Source organism: Sorex fumeus, unplaced genomic scaffold (genome assembly GCF_029834395.1).
Source record: "Sorex fumeus unplaced genomic scaffold, SorFum_2.1 ptg000002l, whole genome shotgun sequence".
NCBI lineage: Eukaryota > Metazoa > Chordata > Mammalia > Eulipotyphla > Soricidae > Sorex > Sorex fumeus.
Window position 1 is genome coordinate 69500992 of NW_026606059.1, and position 18771 is coordinate 69519762.

Genomic DNA, 18771 nt, shown 5'->3' on the forward strand with positions numbered 1-18771 from the left:
CTGGGCCCGCTCGAGCAAATCGACGATCAACGGGAGGGCCTTTACCTTTACCTTTACCTTTATTGTCTTCCTGAGATTCAGCTACAGTCCGACCTTTCCACATTCACGGTCAAACTCGGCTGGATTTGTACCACGGGGCTGATGTTTGGTGTTATTAGAACGATGTCATCATTGAAGCGGAAGTGGTGTGGTTGCCTACCATCTATCTTCACTCCCATTCCTTCCCATTCCAGTTGTTGCATGACGTTCTCGAGGGTGGCACTGAAGACTTTCAGTGAAATTGTATCACTGTACCAAACACCTCTCTTTATGTCAATGATTATTCCTTGTAAAATGCTGAGATCCTTTACCAATAAAATGGCGTGTTGGATTTCAGAAGGGAGAACGTTGGGAACACATATCCATCCTGTGGAATTTTGTATGTTGGCAGGTGGAAGTGGCTGTTGAAGAGATCCGAGTAGAAGTCATGGATAATCTTCTCCATTGCCCTTCTAGAAGATGTGATAAATCCATCAGGACATTGAAGGGCAGTCATCTTGATCTTGTAGTAGGCGGGTGTTGCTAATACTTTTCCTGGCTTCTGCCACATCAGCCAAACTGCTGCTCTTCTCTCTTTGAGGTCTTCCTTTATTGCTTCTTTGCACAGCTTTTCGAGCACAGAAGTTAGCTTGTGATTGCCTGAGGCTCACGCCAAACCACACTGGCGAATGAGCTCAAGAGTTTTTGAAGGCAGGCTTTCCCATTCATGGCATTCCTCGAAAAGTCATGGAGGTGCTGAACCAGTCGATCACATTCCTTGTCGATGTTGTCAACGACACCATCTTCCCACGTTGTCACAATAGTGACAAAGAGCTCCCAGTTGGTGATTATTCTGGCCGTTCTCTTCTAAAACTTTACAGCCCATTCTCCCTGCTCCATGAAGTAGAATTTTGCACAAAGGAGATGGTGGATTGATCCCATATGGAATTTTGGGACAACAGCAACATCAATCAGGTAAAAACATTGATTGAATATGATGTGTTCAATTTTGTGTGAAGCTGTCCACCAGGAGACTCTCATGTCCAACACTTAGATTCAGCTTTCTGGAATTTTGAGTTACCATGGATGGTCTTGGTTGACATAATGAACTCAGACAATTTCTCACCCTGTCATTCCATTCTAGGCCATTGGTTCTGATGTGGAGTTCTTCAGGTGACCTTCTTGGTCCTATCTTGGCATTAAAATCACTGACAATGATCTTGTAGAAGGTGCGGTCTTCTTTATAGAACTTCTCCATGTAGAACTTCTCAATTTTTTCTTCATTGTAGTTCGATGTTGGTGCGTAGACAATGAAGATAGAAACTGCCGGATATGAGTCATATCTATTCAAGTGTAATCATTCAATTCGGGTAGTTAGACATTTGAATGAATCAATGTTCATGGCAAAGTTCGTGTTAACAAGGACACCAACACCACTGATGCCTCTATTGTCGTATGATCCGAGGAGTATTTCTTCTCCAGCGTTGAAAATGGCATGATGTATGTAATCAATTCCTTCTCATCTCAGTCAGACCAATGATGCCGTAATTGATCTTCTGTGCTTGCACCATCAGGTCCTCGATGGATGCTTCTGATGCCAGCATATGTGCGCTGAAAGCACAGACAGTCATATTAGTCCTTCTTTGTTTTGGCAGCCTCGTTTTGCCCTGAGATTTTATTAGTCTCTCCCTGCTCATCCTTCTTAACTCTGCCATATTAGGGACTCTTTCAAGGTCAGGGGAATGAGTCCCATTGTTTTCACTGTTTTTGGCACATTGAATACATGATGGGAAGCTTGCCAGTCTCTGCCTTGTGGGCAGGACATCCTCCGTAGCTTGCCGGACTCTCTGAGAGGGACAGAAAGGACAATTTTAGGGTGGCCTCTAATCGCCCTTATAGGTGTTCCCATGGTTCACACCATATTTGAACCCCATCAAATATAGTGTTGTAATTATGGAAAATGAGTAGAAAGTGTCTTATGATGTTTTGTGCAGCCCCGCAGTTTGGAAAGTTTCCTGGGATGGGGTGACGGTTGGGTAGTGGACATCGGCTGATGAAGAAGCAATTTGCCACGGCAGTTGGTGTATTATGGGTGTTGACCCCTGGGTAGCCAGAAATTGGAATTAGGTAATTTGAAATTTAGGTGACATTAGCAAAATAATAACAATGGAAGTACCTAACTTAAGTTTGAAACCCTTTTTATGAAAAAGCCTTTTCATAAAAGAAGATAGCCTAGTACATTTCTCCTATTTTTAGTTGGCTATATACTAAATAATTTAAGATCTTAAGAAATAATTAAAGATAATTAGTACTATGTGTTTAAATGATATCTTCTAGAAATACTCAGGAAAATATCAATATAAAAGTTTTTTCAGAAATATTAGTAAGTATGGGCTGGAGCAATAGCACAGCGGGTAGGGTATTTGCCCGCAAATGGCTGACCTGGTCAACCCGAGTTCGATTCCTCCGCCCCTCTCAGAGAGCCAGCAAAGTAATGAGAGTATCTCACCCGCATAGCAAAGCCTGGCAAGCTACCTGTGATGTATTCGATATGCCAAACACAGTAACGAGTCTTACTGGGCCCACTCGAGCAAATCAATGAAAAATTGGAGGACAGTGACAGTGACAGTGATTACTAAGTATAGCATTGAGCTAAAGATGCTAGAATTTTAGTGTGTCCACATGCAAAAATGGTTACATAGCTATTATCTCAAACTGTCCTACTGCCCTTTATCATCATTATTGCTTTTTTAGAGTTTTGTGTCACATGAGGCAATGCTGAGGGGATATTCCTGGCTCTGCACTCAGGAATTTTGAAATTATGACATTAAAAAAATTTAATAGTAATGAAGTACCTAACTTAATGTTGAAAAATTTTTGGTAGAGGGAGACATCATAGTTTTGTTTCAGTGGTATAATATGCTAGAGAATTAAATATTTTGAGAAATAATCAAAGATCTGCTGGTAAACTTGGGAGACCACTTGGGATCACGATCACGATTATCCTGTTGTTTGTCGATTGCCTTGAGCAGCCACCAGTGACGTCTCCTTCGTCCTAGCCCTGAGATTTTCAAAAGTGCCATATTCAAGGCTCTTTCAGGGTTAGTAGAATGAGACCCATCATTGTTACTAGTATTTGCATATCGGGTATGCCATGGGGAGTTTGCCAGACTCTGCCGTGTGGGCAGGTTACATTCGGTAGTCTGCCAGGTTGTCCAAAGTAAGAATGAGATAATAAGTTGTCACATGATAAATAAATAAATAAATAAATTATAATAAATTCTAAAGCGAGGACAGCCAGGTGCGGGGGTAAGAGACTCTGCGCTGTTCTCTTCCGGGAGCGGGGTTTTATAGTCTCTGGGTGTTGGTTGTTGATAGGATTACACAGCGTGGGGGTGAGGGGGGGCAGTTGTTGGGTGTGACCCCTGCCTACTGGAAGATGGAGGATATGGGTGGAGGATGCTCAGCCCTGATCCGAGCAGGCTTGGAGATCTCAACCCTGGGACCCACATACCTTTGTTCCTCTGTCGGTACCTTCATGCATGTGGAGAGGTCTCAGCATGGTTGTGGCTGGTTCTGGAGGTCTTTACCTATCGGAGCTCTGCTCAGGGTGGGGAGGGAAACTCAACCCGCCTCCCTCCAAGGGGCCCTGGTGAGGACAGCCAGGCGTGGGGGCAGGAGACTCTGTGCCCTTCTCTTCTGGGAGCTGGGTTCTATAGTCTCTGGGTCTTGGCCGTTGATGGGATTACACGGCGCCTGCAGGGGCAGTTGTTGGGTGTGACCCCTGCCTACTGGAAGATGGAGGATCTGGTTGGAGGATGTTCAGCCCCGATCTGAGCAGGCTTGGAGATCTCAGTCCCGGGACCTGCGTGCCTTTCCATCACTTGGGATGCTGTGGATCAAACCTGGTTTGCTCATGTACACAAACGCCCTACCAACTGTACTGTCACTCTGGCTCTCTCAAAATGTCCTTTGTTAAATCAAGGAAACATATTTTGTTTTCTTCTAAAACACACATGCACACACACATGCATGAACACACAAATACACGCACGCATGCACACACACAATGCACGCATACACATCATTTAGTGCCTTATTTGACTTTTAAACCTGCGAGAACCTTCAGGGAAGATGCAGCTTCATTCACAATAGTTGAAAGAAAAATAGAGAAAATCAAATATGAGTGAAACTGAATAAAATAGTGTTGGAAGCAAGAAAGAAAAAAAAGCTGCCTATCATTTTTATATGGAATAAAAATGTTGAACTAATAGAAAGTATAGAAAAGTAGTTGATAGATGATGAAAGATGATAGGGAATTAGGAAACTGGATTTACATGATATTGGTAACAGAATTCAGACCTCTACCTATAAGATGAATAAGATTGGAATATCAATATATAGCAAGATGATTTTAGTGGATATTACCTGACTATATGAAAATTTGAGAAGAATAGCCATTTTAGGCCAAAAATGAAAAAATAGGTGAAGGAAGTGATAGCTATTTTCATTTATTTGGTGAGTGGGAATTCTTTCCTTGTTGTATACAAAAGATACATGACAAAGCATGGGTTCAAAATGTTTTCGAAGGCTGTTTACATACTCCTACTGTATTCTGACTGAACATGTTTGACTTATTATGCTGAAAAATTAAAGTCAAGTAAATCGTAGTGCATTAATATGTTTTGTCACCAAGACTGATTCCAGAGCATATTGCCAGTAGTAATACCTGAGCAAAACTGAATAGAGCCCTATAACTGTGCCCCTACATCCCCCCAAAAAAGAGATTTCTGTGTTGTACTATTTGTTTACTTGTTATTTTATTTATTTAAGAATGAAACAATTAAAGGGTCAGAAAGAAACAACAAGTCTTTATAGTTTATGCCATATGTGCTGCAGATCCTGATTTAATCTAGTTTCATCTGAGTACTGTTTGGTCCCCAGACATTTCTGGGTGCAGCTCAGGAGGCCACCAAGAAATTCTCAGAGGCCTCCTAAGCTACACCCAGATATCTTAGGGCCAGTGAGAGTGAAAACAGAGGTCAAGGCACTACTTTTCTTATGATGAAGCTTGTTCAATCCCTAGTACTGAATATGATACCTGAGCACTGCCAGAAGTGATCCCTGAGCACAGAGTCAGAAAAAGTCTTGAGTCCCACTGTGTGTGGCCCTCTACCTTACCCAAAAATAAAAGTTTGTTTCTCCCTCATACAAAGACTCAGGAGTTCAGACATTCAGCAGAAAGCTAGTGGTTCTATAACTAAAGACCTGAAGGTTACTCTTTGTAATTCCTCATTCCTCATTCCAAGTCTCATTATAAAGACGTTTATGAGTGCGAGAGCATCAGTATAGGAAATAAGGTGTTTGACAACAGCCAAACCTGGATTCCATCTACAGTGCCCCTCCAGTCTCTAGAGTACTGCAAGGAGTTATTCCCTGAGAACAAAGACAGAAGTAATTATTGAGCATGGCTTAGTATGACCCCCAAACAAAACAAAACAAAACAAAAAATAATAACGTCTGATAGTCTTTTCATTCTGCCCTTATTTGTGGCAACAAAAGAGAAGAGAATCTTCATTTTTTTACCTTAATATTTTCAATTAAAACAACTTTAAATATTTTCTCTCTGTTTTATAACTAGACTCATAATAAGGATTGGAGGACAAATCTCTCTTAGAGGTACAATGCAAAAAACATAGTCTGTATCTTTAAGACTAACATAACAGTTTGTGTAAGTTTTTGCTTAGAAAAACAAAAATCCCTGGTTTTAACTTTCAGGTTGTAGTCATAAATAAGATCTATAGTTAATGCACCAGAAAATAAATGTATTCAAGTATTTTTCAAACTTACAACACCCCCAGGGAATGTACTACTACTCAACAAGACTAACATAGCACCGTAAAACTAGAGATAAAACAAATATTATATGTGTTCTGCTGCATTTCAAACAACAGAAATGTTACCAGAACTGGACGTCTGTTTCACAGGAACTCCTGCTGCTTTTGAAAATTGGCCGTTGTTGCCACAATCTCCTCCACTTCTCTCTTAAACTTCAAACTGTCTGATTCTTTTCGTTTTGCTTGGTATTCAGAGTCTAGATTAGATGCATGTGACTTGCTTAGCCAATGCTCTGTGTCTAATTCCCATGTAAGAGAAGCTGAAAAGGTGACATTGCTCATCCCACAAGTAAATTTTCTAGTTGGTTGCAATCATGTATTTAAGCTCCGTGTCAGCTTAGAATCCTTCTGTGCAGGCAGCATCCTATCTCAAAATGCACACCTCCCTACAGATCCCCCCTTCCTGATTAGAACAATGATATTCTGAGATCATCTTGGTATGGGTAAGGAGCTGAGGTTCTGATATTCTCATTCCCATACTTCACCAGATGTTAAACTTTTGCATAATCAGCTACATTGGTATCTATAGTATATCCTTTTCTGTTATACTAAAACCACACACTTGTCTTTCATTATTTTAGACCCCACACTTAGAGTTCCTGGACTTTATTCAGCTGTCTTTTTTCTAAATTTATAATAGTATTATAGTTTTCATTTTAGCCTTTATGAGGGATGAGGAATTAGATGCTAATCAACTCTGAGTTTTATGGTACAGGCAAGATGTGTCTTTTTATAAGGACTCATCTGTTAGAAAGTTATTTATTTTCCTCTTTTTAAAAAATTTTCATTAGTGAAACACCATGAGGTACAGTTGTAGGCTTACAAATTTTGTGCTTGGGTTTTGATTATACAATGATCAAATACCCATCCCTCCACCAGTCCCATTTACCATCACCATGGATCCCAGTATCCCTTCCACCTCCATCCCCCTTCCCCACCCTGCCTCTGTGGCAGGGCATTCCCTTTTGTTCTCTCTCTCCTTTTGGGTGTTGTGGTCTGCAAAAGAGGCGTTGAGAGGCAATCATGTTCGGTGTATAGTCTACTTTCAGTATGCTTCTCCCATCCTGGGAGGATCCTCCAAACACCCTTTATTTGGTGCTCCCTTCTCCATCTGAGCTGCATTTTCCCCTAGCATGCCCGGCTGGCCACTAAGCCATGGAGTAATCCTCCTTGTACTTATCTCGGCTGTTCTTGGGTATTAATCTCCTATTTTGTTACTTTATGTCCCCCAGAGGAATGCAATCTTTTTATGCCTGTCTCTCTCTTTATGACTCATTTTACTTAGCATGATACTTTCCATGTAGTACCACTTGTCTGTAAATTTCATGACTTCATCTTTTCTAACAGTTACATAGTACTCCCTTGTGTAGATGTACCAAACTTTCTTTAACCAGTCATCTGTTCTCGGGCACTCAGTTTTTTTTCCATATTCTGACTATTGTAAAGAGTGCTGCAATGAGCAAACAAGTGTAGATGGCACTTTGACTATAATTTTTTGCCTCTCTGGGATATATTCCCTGGAGTGGTATTTCTGGGTCAAATGGGAGCTCAATTTTTAATATTTTGAGAATCATCCATACTGTTTTCCAAAGGGGTTGGACCAGTCGGCATTCCCACCAGCAGTGAAGGAGGGTCCCTTACTCGCCACATCCGCGCCAACACAGGATGCTTTTGTTCACTTGGTTGTGGGCCAGTCTCTGAGGTGTGAGATGGTATCTCATTGTGGTTTTGATCTGCATCTCCCTGATGATTAATGAAGTAGAGCATTTTCTCTTGTGCCTTTTTGCCATTCGGATTTCTTCTTTGAGAAAGTTTCTGTTCATTTTGTTGCCCCATTTATGGGGTTGGATGTTTTCTTCTGTGGAGTTCAACCAGTACTTTATATATCCTCGATATCAATCCCTGTCAGATGTGTATTTGGTGAATATCCTTTCCCATTCTGTAGACTGTCTTTGTATTTTGGTCATTGTTTCTTTTGAGGTGCAGAAGCTTCTTAGTTTAAGATAGCTCCATTTATCTATCTCTGTTTTCACTTGCTCGGCCAGTGGCATGACATCTTTGAAGATACAATTAGCTTCAATGTCATGGAGGGTTTTGCCAACTATGTCTTCAATGGACCTTATGGATTCTGGTCTGATGTTGAGATCTTTAATACATTTTGAACTTACTTTTGTACATGGTGCTAGGAAGAGATCTGAGTCCCTTTTTTTTTTTTTGCATGTAGCTGTCCAGTGATGCCAGCACAATTTGTTAAAGAGGCTTTCCTTACTCTACTTCACATTTCTTGTTCCTTTGTCAAAGATTACATGATCATATGATTAAGGGGAGATGTCAGTATATTCAACCCTGTTCCATTGATCTGCAGCTCTGCCTTGTTCCAGTACCATGCTGTTTTAATTATTACTGCTTTGTAGTAGAGTTTGATGTTAGGAAGGTTGATTCCTCCCATTTTCTTCTTTCCCCAGAATTGCTTTAGCTATTCGTGGGGGCTTATTGTTCCATATGAATTTCAGGAGTGTTTGCTCCATTTCTTTGAAGAATGTCATGGGTATCCTTATAGGGATCGCATTGAATTTGTACAGTGCTTTGGGAATTATTGCCATTTTGACAATGTTAATTCTCCCGATCCATGAGCAGGGAATATCTTTCCATTTTCTCATGTTTCCTGAAGTAGTGTTTTTTAGTTTTCTTTGTACAGGTCCTTTACTTCCTTAGTTAATCTGACTTCTAGGTACAACGGTAGTGACAGTGACAGTGATTCCTTTTCTGTTATCATTCATATTTCCTCCCTCTATAACATTTTATGGCAAGAAAATGAAAAAAAAAGATTTTATGCTTGAACCACCACTCCTAGAAGTATGTCCTTTTGCTTCCTTTTATTTCTGCAGGAAGGGGCCTTTCCAAAGGTATTTGGGAGGCCCAGTGCAACTTATTTTGATGGGAGGCCCAAAGGACAAAGTGCTGCTCAGTTTCTGTCCCTCTGGCCATTACCCACCTTCTCAGGCAATTCTCAGGGGCCCCTAGAGTCACATATGAGGAACTTCTAGGGTCACATCTAGCTTTGTTGGGTACTCACACACCCAGCATTGCTTAGGGTCCCAGAGCTTAGAAAACATGTCACGCATAGCATCCAACAGGGATCAGCCTCGTGCAACACAATCACCCGTGTTCTATATCTTTCTGGTCACTTATCTCTTTCCCTTAAAGCATTTCTTTATACTCATTCATATTATAAACTAACTAACTTTTAAAAACTATTACTGCTGATACATCATCATCATTATGGACAAATATGTCTCTTCAGCAATTATAAGGTAGTTGTTATTATATAAATTACTTTATAAGGGAGACATTTTCATGAATTAAATACAGTAGGAAGTTTATTCTTGGTGTTTACTATTTAGTATAATTTCCTTCCAGAAAAAGTATTCATCACTCAAATGACTAGTCTTATATTTTGCTCAAATAAAATTGCCTAAATGTTTTTTAAGAGTATCATTAAGAATCAGGCACGTTCAGAGAGCCCGGCAAGCTACCGAGAGTATTTGATATGCCAGACACAGTAACAACAAAGTCTCCAATGGAGATGTTACTGGGCCCGCTCGAGCAAATCAATGATCAACGGGAGGGCCTTTACCTTTACCTTTTATCATTAAGAATACCTTAATGGGGATATTTATTATGTCTAGAAAAGTATTTGCATGTTTAATTTCTGAATTATTTTCTTGTAATATGTCAGATTGTCTATTAAGTTGTAAAGGTGATATCTATAACAGGTATAAGATAGAATGGTTTTGCTATAGGTATTTTTTACACATGAAATATACAACCGCATATTATAATTAAGCTCATAATTATTTGAAGGATGTATACTATTTATAATATAGTTTAAAATCCATTAATAACAAGATTATTTGGTGGGTGGATAGACAGAAAAACTATACTAATATGAATATAAAAGCATCAATTAAAAATCTGGGTTGGCAAAGCAGATAGAGTGTCAACTAGAATTCATCTGCCTCGCAGGCATTGGGAGGGGTGGGGGGTGGGGTTTTATTGGGGTTCTTCGTGGTAAAAAATAAGTATTGGTAAAGAGAAAGGTGTTTGATATTTGCATGACTGAGACCTAAACCTGAAAGCTTTGTAACTTTTCCCACAGTGATTCAATAAATAAATAAATTATAAAAAATAAAATCTGGGTTGGCTTTCATAGGCCGAAATTTCTTTCAATTGTTCTCTTGATTAGAAAAGTTTCATAATATACAGGAAAAGGCTTGTCAAGAATAATGTTTTGAAAGAACTCTATCAGTATCCTCCACTTTCTCTTTGAACTCCATAGAGTTATGCAGAACTTGCATATTAACAGCCAAGTCCATGTGCAAATAAAATTTTTATAGTATAAAATTAAAATTGTTTTCTAATAAATGTTTCTATTGTTATTTTTATATTTAATTAATATTAGTGATAGGAATCTAATCTATAGATTCCTGATTCTTGTATGAGTTAGTACATCTCTTCCTAATTTGCTTCCTTTAGAGATCCAGCATCAACCCTAAAAGCAGTTCTTTCTTTTGAAGTCTTCAACCCTTTTTGTCAATCTTTTCATGCTTTCTTCAATAAATTTTTAAGCACAAATATCTACTCATCCCTCTAAAGATCCCTATATCAGAATTTGTTATTTTATGGCCATGTTATACACTCTGGGCTGGAGCAATAGCACAGCGGGTAGGGCGTTTGCTTTGCATGTGACTGACATGTGTTCGATTCCTCTGTATCTCTCAGAAAGACTGGCAAGCTACTGAAACTATTCTGCCCGCATGGCAGAACCTGGCAAACTCCCCGTGATGTATTCAATATACCAAAAACAGTAACAACAAGTCTCACAATGGAGACATTACTGGTGCCTGCTCAAGCAAATCAATGAACAAAGGGAGGACAGTGCTACAGTGCCATTATACACTGTATAGTAATCACTTCCCTTTAATACATAATTTTTCAATAAACTAACAGTTTAGTTAAAATGTGTTTATTTTATTTGTGATATAATTTCCTTTTGGTTTTATCACTGTATACTTACTCATCAGTTTCCTAGGTGAAATCTTTTGTATTCCAATTCCCAGACTAAACAGGAAAGAACTACTTTAGCCAGCAACATCTTGATACCTGAGATATTTTAAAAAGTAAGACTAAACTTTTGATTGAAAACTACTACAAATATTTCTTGATTTATAATTCTTAGGGGAAAAAAAGATGGGGAGAATCACCTTTATCAACTTCAAACTGTAAAAAAAGAGAGTAATTAAAACAGCATGGTATTGTAACAAAAGCAGATCCACAGACCAGTGCAACAGGGTTGAATATTCTTACACAAACCCTCAAGTATATGATATATAATCTTTGGTAAGGGAGCTAGAAATGTGAAATAGAGCACAGAAAGCCTTTTTAACAAATAGTGATGGCAAAACTGGACAGCTACATGCAAAAAGGGGAAAAATCTATATCTATATCTATATCATCTATATCTATATCTATATCTATAGGCTCTGGCCTCTACCTAGGGAATGCTTTAGTTCTGTGCTCAGGGATTATTCTAGTTCTGTGCTCAGGGATTACTCTAGTTCCATGCTCAGGGATAACTCTAGTTCTGTGTTCAGGGAATACTTTAGTTCTGTTCTCAGGGATTATTCTAGTTCCATGATCAGGGATTACTCTAGTTCTATGCTCAGCGCTAACTCCTGGTGGGGCTCAAGTGACCATATTTGTTGCTAGAATTGAACCTGGATCTCTGTGTGAAAGACAAACTCCATACCTGCTATACTGTCAGTCTAAAATGTTCAAATTATAACTGTAAAGAAGGGAAGAAAAATAGTTCAGAGGGCTAGAGTTCACAGTTTGCCTGAAGGAGCCCCAGATTTTATCACCAGTTGTGTACGGTTCCCTGAGCACTACTTGAAATGACTCTTCACTCCCAGAAGAAGCGAACCATGGGCTCATGAGCATTGTTAGTTGTGACCCCCTAAATCCAGAAATAAATATGCAAACAGGTAAATAAATAAGATTGTAAATTGTTCAAGAGAGATGTTAAGAAGTGTTTTCCAGAATCAATGCCACTTAACATTTAGGCAAAACAATATAAAATATTAAGGTCACTTTAAACTGTGTAAAGGTGTTTTCAAAGTTTTATATTTCTGGGAATTATGACTCCATGATGTTTGAACACTTCAAAGTATGATATAAAGTGCTTTAACTTATTGTATATGTTCTCTGATACTAGAATGAATAATATCATGGTTTCAAACATGTTGTTTGTTTTAATCATTGACTTAGGACTCTCTGTTAGTCAGGTTCCAATTTCTTTCTAACAGAGATGCTAAACAAAAAATTAGAAAATATTTTCTTTTTTTTATTTTTTGGTTGAGAAAATTTAAGAAACATTTCCTCTTAGGAAATTTCCACAAACATCAAAAATGAGTCAATTTTTATTATTTAAAAAAGAATATAGCAGACATTGATTACAAGAACCATACCTGCTGAGAGAGTATAGGGACAAAACATAATCTTACTTCATAGAGCCAAGGAGAAACAAGTTAAAACATTAGTAAAGATAAAGTATAACTGCTGTTTAAGAATGAAATCATGGCAGCACTATATCTCACAATGTTAAAATTATTGGCCTGTTTATTGTGACAGTCATTGATTTGTGCCTCCCCTTCAAAAACGTTATGATATATTTATAACCAAAGGTATTTTTTTCAACAAGTCTGATATTCCCTAAATGCCTTGATCCTGGTTGAAAAAAATACCTTCATCCAGAGAACTGTGACAGGGTCTCACTCATTTCAATGACAGTTTCTTAGTCCTTCACAAAGGCGTTACTGGGCTCTAAAACAAGAAAGAGGTTTAATTATCTTTTAAAAGACTCTATACATTTCAAAGAGATAAGAACATGAATAATTATGGCTTTCTAAAATCCAAATACGCTAGTCTAATGATCCATTTATAGTTGGCCTTCCCTCTGTCCAACAAACATACTTGCGAAAGTACTAGTCTTTATCAGTGAAAACCAGTTTAAACAATTACTACTGAAGAAAAATCATTTGTGCCCTCAATTCACCTAACTCCTGTCATCACTTAATGTGTGTGCTACAAAACCACCCAAGTTCTCAATTAAGTCAGCTTGTGCAAATTACAAGCCATTGAAATAAGCTACAGCATAATTTTTGATGAACACTTGGTAAAATTTTTCTCAAAATAATAAAAGTTATTTGTTGTGATATTGTGTTTGCAAAAATGCTCTGTTGTTATCATTTTGGTATTGGATATAATATAATTACCTAATTAAAAACTATCTGAGTAAGTAAATTGACCATACCAAATGACTAGAACACACTGAATCTGAGGACGCTGAAAATGAAACCTGCTGATATAGCCAATAAAATTAATCTGCACATGAAGGAAACAATATTCAATGAGCCTTAAATTAAGTAATCATTTGAAAGGGTTTTTAATTTCAGTAAGGTTTATATTTCATGGTTAATTTAACTTAATTTATTATTTTTAACCAGGTTCATTTTCAAACACGCGTGCCCTTGGTTGATAAAATGTCTGTAATGTGACTGTGGTGATAAAAATAAGCCCATGATGTCCCTTTTTAATCTTAAAATTAGCAAATATGCTCATAAACCCATCAAGTAGTGTGTGATACATCAGTAAGCAATGGAGATGTACCCATTAGTTTGTACTCAGTAATAAAATGAACCCCAGGAGACGCTGTCAACAGAAATTCGCAAAATTCAAAGACTTGAAACATAGCACTGACAGAGGGATAACAAGCGTGTGATAAATGAGCAGAGCAATCAGGTATCTGGTTTAAGAAAGCTTTAACAGGACACCAGACAGGTATTTAGCAGCAAATAAAGCATGCCAACAACTTGGCAGTTTCTAATCCACCAGAACTTGGATATCGCTGTTCTATCGAAGCAAGTGAGAATCTGAACAGTACCAAAAAGTCAAGAGCTCTGCTACACTCCCACAGAGCAGTGAGGAAATAGGGCAAATTGCTCTCCACAGCTGGGAACGAGAAACTGTCAAATAATGGAAGTGTGTGTGAAATGCTGATATGTTCGGCACTACTCCCAAATTGGTGCTCAGAACAGTAGCTCGGCTAGTGTTTGGTGTACTCCTGAAATGCCTTGGGTTTAACCCAGGTCTACTGCCTTCAGAGCATGTTCAACTGTTCAGCAACTCTCTGGTTACTTTCTCATGTTGCACGTCGTAGCATAGGTATTGTTTATTAGTTACTCATGTCTGCTTTCATACCATTTCCTTCCTTCCTTCCTTCCTTCCTTCCTTCCTTCCTTCCTTCCTTCCTTCCTTCCTTCCTTCCTTCCTTCCCTCCCTTCCCTTCCCTCCCTGCCTCCCTCCTTCCCTCCTTCCCACCTTTTCTCCCTCCTTCCTTCCCTCTTTTCCCTCCTCCCTTCTTTTTTCTTCCCTCCCTCCCTCCCTCCCTCCCTCCCTCCCTCCCTCCCTCCCTCCCTCCCTCTCCCTTGCCCCCTTTCTCTCTCTCTCTCTCTCTCTCTCATCCTCTTTACGTGTAAGAGATCACCAGTGTGCAATACTTGGGAGGAGTGCATGTGGTTTCACAGCATTGTATGTGCAATAAATATGCTTCCACCCCATGGAACAATTTCCTGAGCTTACATCAATTTTCGGCCCCAAGACCTCTAATCATTTGCTAAATTTACTGGATAAAACTGCATGGGTGGTCACGCGAGAGTGCCAGCTATCCTGAGGGAAACTTTGGAGGGAACCAGGTTCTAGATTGTTTGATTAGTCTTTTGCCCCTATACCCAGGTCAGATGACAGATTTGCACATCAGAGCCTCTATGGACCTCCAGTAGAGTTTCCCCCACCTTTGCCCTGCCCAGGCAGAGTTCACCTTCTTTCTCTCTGGGGTTTTAACCTAATCATTTTACGGCATTGCCTGCCAAGCTACCCATGATGTATTGATATGCCAAAAACAGTAATAATAATGGGTTTCATTCCCCTGACCCTAAAAGACCCCCAATATGCCATTGGGCTACATAGCAAGCGAAAGGGATGAATGGAGATGTTACTGGCGCCTGCTCGAGCAAATCGATGAACAACGGGAGGACAAGTGATACAAATGATACATCATTTTCATCACTTCCTTAAGTGTCTTTCCCATATTTTCTCTACATCCTATCATAAGTTAACACCAACCACTGCTCTTCTCTGTGTTTGCCTTAAGTATAGCACATTACACAAGTCAGTAATTTACTATATAAACATATATATTTACATATATGATATGTTTTACTGTAATATATAATAAAAATGGATGGTTAGAGAAACAAGAGATCATTTGTTAGACTTTTAAGATATTTTGTATTGTTATTTATTTTTGCCCCTTTTCTTATCTTTTTGTATCATTTTCCAAGAAATATGTGTTGTCATCTGCCTTGATGACAGTGGATTTTGCTCATTTTTTATAAGGCAGTATTTTATAACAAAACCAGGCCTTCAGATAATTTGATCATTTTTCACTCAGTGCCCTCTTGCTTTTTAATTTTTTCCTCATTAAATTTATAACAAGACTACTTTGTGCTAATGACTTAATCAGGGACTTACTGTTTTCCTTTTAGTCCTATCAATTTGTGCTTTACAGATATCCCTTTTTATTTCAGAGTAAATGATTCCTATTTGATGTTATTTGCAGGATGTAGGTCTGCGATTACTAATTTGTATAAGAAATGATTGATCCCAATATTTCAAATAAGAATAAAAAAGCAAAAAAAAAGTGTTCACATAGGAGACAGTGTGAAGATTGTTCTATTTTGCCAGGAGCCATTGAGACATTGTATAGGATGTCACTAACATGTTGTTAAGGTTTGAGTTATGTGAGCTTTGGTATATAAGTCTGAAAAATATACGTATGCATATATATATTTCCCTTTATGATTTATTGCCTACTCTCTGAACCCCATCATATTTGGAGTGTAATTATGGAGAATGGGTAGGGAGTGTCTTATGATGTGTCCAGGAATACGTTCACTCATATGTGAGGCTTGAGCCAAGTGTGTGTGGGGTGGCCTGGAGCTTGGCAGTGATTGACTTGTGGTGGTCAGCTGCCAGCGGAGCTGGGTCCCTTGGGTCGGGGAGGGCTCTCACCCAGCCCCTCTGGGGCGCCCCAAGTGAAAACAGCCTGGCATGGAGTCCAGAGACATAGCTATGGGGGACTCATTTTATTCACACACACTTATAAATATGTAGTTTATGTAACAAGATTGCAATAGAGGTAAAGTATTTTAATTTGATGAATAAAGTTTCTGTTCTGCACTTCAACACCACCAAAAAAAAAAAAAAAGAATAAGCCAAAAAATAATTCCACATAGGGATGTTGTACTTCTACATAGTGAAATGAATATGTTGGTATGTATTTCTCATATATACTATATGAAAAAACTATAAAAGGCATTACAATTTAGATGTTTAATTTTTTTTAGTAGAAACATCTTATACGTGCTTAAAGACATATAAAAATGTTCACAGCAGCTTTTTTGATATCTCGAAGCTGAAGAGAATATAAATAGTCATCAACAGGTAGAAATAAAATGCCCTCAACAATAAAATCAAGTAGAAATTGATAATGGAAATAGGAAAATAACAGTCTCAGAATTTGCAAAGCTCAATGTATGGCATGTAAAGTTTCTAAAGAAAACCAAGATGGGTCAAGTTTTATGCTAAGATATTGCAAAGTATAAATTATTCAAGTGGACTAAGATAAATAAACAATATTGTAAAATGTTAAGATCCTGATAGAACTATTTGACTAAGGAAAGGCAAATTAGATATAATGGATTTTTAGAGATGGGAGAGAGAGAGAGAGAGAGAGAGAGAGAGAGAGAGAGAGACAAAGAGAGAGAGAAGAGAAGAGAACAATGTACTAAAATAATAATAAACTTCTTAAATCTGGGGAAGAAATTGAAGATGAAAACTCATAATGCAAACATAAAACCTATCAACAGAATACAGAGATGTACACCAAGATATGTAGTAGTGAAACTATCAAGTATTTAAGACAAAGGGTAGTTGAGGAATAAATGTCAATGATACAGTAGATATGAGCTAATAACCACATTGTAATTTGTTCATAGACTAGAATTACTAATGGCAGAATAATAAAAGTACCATAAAATTAATAGATATAATAACTTGAATCTCAAAATTATGCTAAAATAAAAAATGCATTGTTTATTCCATCTGTATTTAATTTTCCCCAAAACCCATTATAAAGAAACATGTTAAGCAATAGAAATTAAAGAATTCATTCACAGAACTGAGCTTATTTAATGATGGGGGGCAGGGGCGTGGGTGAGAGGGGACCCTGAGACCATAGTGGGATTCAGTTTACACTCTGGTGGAGGGTGTGGAATTGGAACATTGAATACATGAGGCTCTAACATTTGTCTATTTTCAATTGAGTCGTTTGTCATACACAGTTACAATGCTGTTTATTTATGATCTGGTTTCAGTGATACAATATTCCAATATGCATTCTTACACCAGTGTTCATTTCCCACCACCAATGACCAAAGTTTCCCTCCTGCAATTATCCCTCCCACCTGCCTGCTTCTATAGCAGTCACTTCTCTCTCTTCCATCTTCTCTCTTCTCTTTTCTCTCATCTCTCTTCTCTTCGCTCCTCTCTCTCTCTTTCTCCTCTTCTCTCTCTTTCTGTCTCTTTCTCTCTCATTTGGAGCATTATGGTTTGCGATACAGATACTGAGAGGTTATCATGTTTGTTCCTTCACCCACTTTCAGCACACAGTTCTTATCCAGGGTGACCATTTCCAACTATCCTTGCCATATAGGTTCCTTCTATATCCTAACTGCATCCTCCCCCAGCACCCAAGGCAGGCTTTCAATTGCAGAACAATTATCTTGGCCCATGTTCCTACTGTCCTTGGGTATTAGTCTTAGAGTATGTTTTCATATTTCAAACGAGTGCAGTCATTCTATGTCTGTCCCTCTCCTGACTCATTTCATGCATGTTTTCTTTATACAGTTGTCTGTTTTTGGTCACTTTGACTGTTTTCATTCTGGCTATTATGAATAATGCTGCAATGAATGCAGAAGTGCAGATGGCATTTCTGCAGTGTGTTTTTGTGGCCCCACAGTATAGTCCCAGAAGTGGTATTGCTGGGTCATATGGAAGCTCAATTTCTAGTTGTTTTTGAGGAATGCCCATATTGTTCTTCAAAAAGGCCGTGCCAGTAGGCATTCCCATCAACAATGAATGAGAGTGCCTTTCTCACTGCAACCACACAAACACTGACAGTTTTTGTACTTTCTGATGTGTGCCAGTCTCTGTGGTATGAGAAATATCTCATTGTTGTTTTGATTTGCATCTTCCTGATAATTATCAATGTGGAACAATTTTTAATGTGCCTTTTCGCCATTTTTTTCTTCTTTTTTTATATTTATTTATTGAATCACTGTGGGAAAAGTTACAAAACTTTCAGGTTAAAGTCTCATTCATGCAATGATCAAACACCTTTTCCTTCACCAGTATTTAATTTTCACCACCAAGAACCCAATATACCCCCCTCCCACACCTCCCAATGCCTGTGAGGAAGATGAATTCTACTTAACTCTCTATCTACTTTGATTCCATTCATTATTTTGACAAAAGATACAACATTATTATTTAGAGTTTACACCCAACAATCAGAACTGCTGAAAAGGCATTGTGAAATAATTTGTTTTCTACAGCTGGTTATGAGAACTATATGATGTTGCGTGGCCACGTTAGTGGCTGCACGATTTTGGATTTC